The sequence below is a fragment of the Diabrotica undecimpunctata genome, chromosome 10, assembly GCF_040954645.1.
Source record: "Diabrotica undecimpunctata isolate CICGRU chromosome 10, icDiaUnde3, whole genome shotgun sequence".
Taxonomy (NCBI): Eukaryota; Metazoa; Arthropoda; class Insecta; order Coleoptera; family Chrysomelidae; genus Diabrotica; species Diabrotica undecimpunctata.
The window spans coordinates 68,001,577-68,006,367 of NC_092812.1; positions in this window are offsets into that span (position 1 = coordinate 68,001,577).

Consider the following 4,791-nt stretch of genomic DNA (forward strand, 5'->3'; position numbering starts at 1 on the left):
ATTTTCCTCGCATAAAACAATATTTCGAAAAGGCAACAACACCGTGTGAAATGGGTCATTTACTAGAATACGAAAAATTCATTAATTCAACAGTTCAGTGAAATATTCAATCACTTTAGAAGCCTAAAACATCCTAATGTAGTGGATGGATGACAATACTTTGAAATTAAAAGATTTTCAATAGATGTAAATTGACCATTTAGATTTGTCGAGTTAAGATCATCATCATCACTGGCTCGACAACCCTTTTTGGGTCTTGGCCTGTTCCAGGATTCTTCTCCATTCTGATCTATTTCGTGCTTTTTTTCTCCAGTTTTTTATTTTTAAGGTTGTTATATCATTTTCTATTTGTTCTAAGTATCTCAGTTTCGGTCTTCCTCTTGTTCTTTTTCCTACTGGCATCTGTTTGAATATTTTGTTTGGTATTTCGCCTTCTTCCATTCTTTCTACATGTCCTATCCAACGCGGCCGTCCTATTTTAATGAATGTTATAATATCCGGATCCTGGTATATTTTGTATAGTTCAGAGTTGTATCGTCTTCGCCATATTCCGTTTTCTTTTGTGCCCTTATATATATGTCGCAAGATTTTTCTTTCGAAGGTGGCTAACAACGTTTCCTCTCTTTTAGTGAGTGTCCAGGTTTCTGAGCCATATGTGAGTACCGGTCTTATTAGGGTTTTATATATTTGGCATTTTGTCTTTCTTGCGACGTTATCTGATCTTAGGTGTCTAATTAAGCCATGGTAACATTTATTTGCAATAAATATTCGTCTCTTCACTTCCTCCGTAACGTTATTATCAGACGTAACTAGGGATCCCAAGTATATAAAGTTTTTTACCCCCTCTATGTTGTACTCTCCTATTGTTATATTTTGTGGCTGCCTTATTTCTGCGTTTTTACTTACCTGCATATATTTTGTTTTGGTCTGATTGATTTTAAGACCACTATTTTGTGCAGCTCGTTCTATTTGGTTGTATGCCTCTATCATTTCTCTTCTGGATCTTGCGATTATGTCAACATCATCTGCAAATGCTGGTATTTGCACGCTTTTATTAATGATTGTCGAGTTAAGATCAGTACTTAAAAATATGTAACGGAATCGTTTGAAGAGTGAAAATGAGTACAACTACGAAGAAGAAATTTTGAAGTCTTGTAACGGATAACCTGATACCTGTACTTGGATAAACTGGAAAGATTTAGCAATGAATTTGTTAAAATTTTTTTTTATCCACATATTTTTATGAGATATTGTTCACAGTATTAACCCTTAAGGGGTACGGTGAAATAAAGTTAGGTAAATTGTTTAGTGGGGTCTCCGCGGACCTCAGACTAAAATATTAAATAAAAATGGAAATTGCAACTTTTGAACATTTTATTTAAGACTAAAAAACATATAATATATATATATATATATATATATATATATATATATATATATATATATATATATATATATATAACTACATAGTATAGAATTGTTTAGAAACATTTGGAGCAAACTATATTTCTGTGAATGGTGCATATGTGATTTCGGCATTTTTCACACACTTGCTTAGTTTTTTTGTCAGCTTGTCTTGGACAAGCTCCTTGATAGACCTATTGGTCAAAGAAGAAGAGGAAGACCCAGAACAAGATTCCTAGATAACATCGATGAAGACATGAGAAATATGGAAATACGTGCTTGGCGGAGGAAGGCGATGGATAGGGACGACTGGAGAAAAATTCTTGGGGAGGATTCACAGGGTTGTAAAGCCAAAATGATGATGATGATGTCTTGGACAAAGGTGGCATCTTAATTTTGTGACTGTCTCAGGTTCAACAGAGGGCGCAGGAAGTGGAGTAGCACCAAGTTTTATTATTGTATCTCTTAATTCACGACTAAGTGGTCTAATATCACGGCGCTCGATATGTGGTTTCACTAAAGTTATTTAAATTTTTTTTAATATTTCTCTGTGCTATATCGTCTACATAATCGACTTTTTTGTTGCAGTTAAGTATTATCATAGCATTGATTCCTACTATATTTAGAATTGTGTTAAAAATTTCCAATGGCCAACGACGTGTTTTTCTTGAAACTGTATAATTAGCACACAGTTGATCTAGTGCATTTACACCGGCTTTATGAGCATTATAGTCCATAATTAGATCAGGTTTATTAGTGGCCTCATTAATTTTCTGATCTTGATGCACGTGGAGAGCAATGCTACAGCCCGATTTCTTTTGGACACATGAGAACAAATAGTTATATTTTCATTATATCCAAAAATTAAAGAGGAAACTGCTCATTTTCTATTGTTTTTAAATTCAGGAAAAATTTGAGGCTTATGTTGCTTCAAAGTCCCTACAACTTACTAATGTTTCGCTTTCAGTAAATTACACAGTTCTACGGACATGAACTAATTATCGCAACTAATATTTCTATTTGTACCTTCAATTGGGATTTTTGTTTTAGAACAGTTTGAGTTAGAACTGATAATGTTCTGTCAGTTTCATCATCCCTGTCTGTGTACATAAACGCAATGTATAAATAGTAAGTTCTGGGAATCACATAAGCACAATATTTTTAAACCATATTTTGCAGGCTTGTTATGTATGTACATTCGAAACCTTCATTTAACGCGAAAAAGAACTAACATCTGAACGATAGTATGATTTACACCGGGTATGTAATACTTGTGAACATTGGATATAAAAATGTACCATATCTCCCTCACTGCAGCTAAACGGTCGTTAGATTTTCTAGCTTCTCTAATAGTAATACAATTAAACCTGCTATCCTCAGCAAAAAGTCTCAAAATATTTTCGTGGTTGGACTTCATTACACCAGATAAATACAGTAATTCAATAAAAGCTTTTAATTCGATCATATCCAGGTTGGTAAACGTTGGATGAGGAGATTTATGCTGAAGTCTCGAAATTTCTATTTTATTGTTGGTACGCATCAAAATTATTGTAAAAATTCGTTTGTGACAAATAACTGCCATGTTGAGAAAATATCGGATGGATCAATATTTTTTGTACCAGATACTAAAAGAACTATTTATGAGCCCTTGTACGAGTTACTTTAGATGATTCTTTTTTCCACAGATAACAATTTTTCTTACCAAAATAATATTTAATAGCTGAATACATACACTCCCGTTCATCATCATTTTTTGTCGGTCTATCTTCAGCTTCATCTTCTGAATTATCACTTTCCAGCGACGCTGCCGATGAACTGTCGTGGTCACTAGGTATAAATTCGTCCGTATCTGCATTACTGTCTACGTACGAGTTATAAAATCCTGGATCTTCTACTATGGAGCGCAATTCATCATCAGTTGACGCCTTCGATGAAGCCATCCTAAAGTGAATATCCTAAATTCAAATTCACGATTTGCCTATTCAAAATAATTAGACATAAAATTATATAAAAAAAAAACTAAATTTAAGTGGATAAAAATACTTTTTTTGACTGAGGTGGAAAGATTCTAAACCGACTAGGGAAAATATCCCTAGTACTGTTGGATTCGATCCAGAAAGGAGCACATGCTAGGACATAGCATCCAAAGTATGGATTATATGCGCCACATGCACCCCTGACAAGTCGCCTACCAACTATAAACCACCCCTTCTTCGCACAAGGCACCCCCGGACGAGTTCAATCGGTGAACGAAACATTGAGATGCCTTGTGCAGTCTGAAAATTTGGGAGAAAATTGTAAAAGGGTTCTTACCTAAAAAGGATAAGCACCACTTAAAATGATATGCAGAGACGGTATTGTGGGGAAACAAAATATGGGTTCATAAAAGTGCAGGTGTGTTCAGCTTGACAAGGAAGGAATGTGAATTAAAAGAGGCATGAGGTCATGAAAACTACGTACGTAATATAATTACAGATCTGGTTGTAAAGGTGCCGTCTATTCCGTCGTGCAGCCGAGCTGTAAAGAATTCATGACAGCGTATTATGCAATTTGTTACCTCAACCACCCTGTTCCTGTCTCGCTCTGTAACAGCTACAGTAACATCGTAGGATTCTTTGTTTTGCGTCGCTTTCTGTATCAGATTGTTGGGCGTTATCGCTCCTAGCCTTGATATTAGATTATTCCGTTCTCTTTGGAAGGTAGTGCAAGCAAAAATGCAGTGTTCTGCGTCGTCTATGACACCACAATCTATGCACAAATCATTTATTGTCTTCTTTATTCTATACGTGTACGACCTAAAGGAGCCATGGCCGGTGAGAAATTGTGTAAAAAAATAATTTAACCTTCTGAACCTACATTTAGACCAAGTTACCACATCAGGGATTAACATTTTGGTCCATTGTGCCTTCTCCGTTTGTGCCTCCCATTCATTTTGCCATATTTGGAGCATATGTGATCTTACTTCGGATTTTATTTCCGGTAAATGACCGTTTTCTCTGTTATATAAAGTGTCTCTTTCTTTAGCTAGGAGGTGAATGGGGAGCGTACCTGTTATGACCTGTAGGGCAATCGTAGAAGTAGTCCGGTATGCGCTTGCTACCTTTAGTAGAGGCTTCCTTTGTGTCTTTGCAAGCAGTTCTTTATACTTAGGCATTCTCAAGGCTTCGTACCATACGAGAGCGCCGTATAAGAGGGTAGAATGCACAATCTGAAGGTACATTCTTCTTTTGAGGGCACTTGGACCGCCGATATTTGGCATAATTTTTATTAATGCCGCGGTTCTCTCTTCTGCTCTTTGGACTACTTTCATCAGGTGCTTTGTAAATCTTAGACCTGTGTCTAGTTGGATGCCCAGATATTTAGCACAGTACGTAGGCTCTATACTTG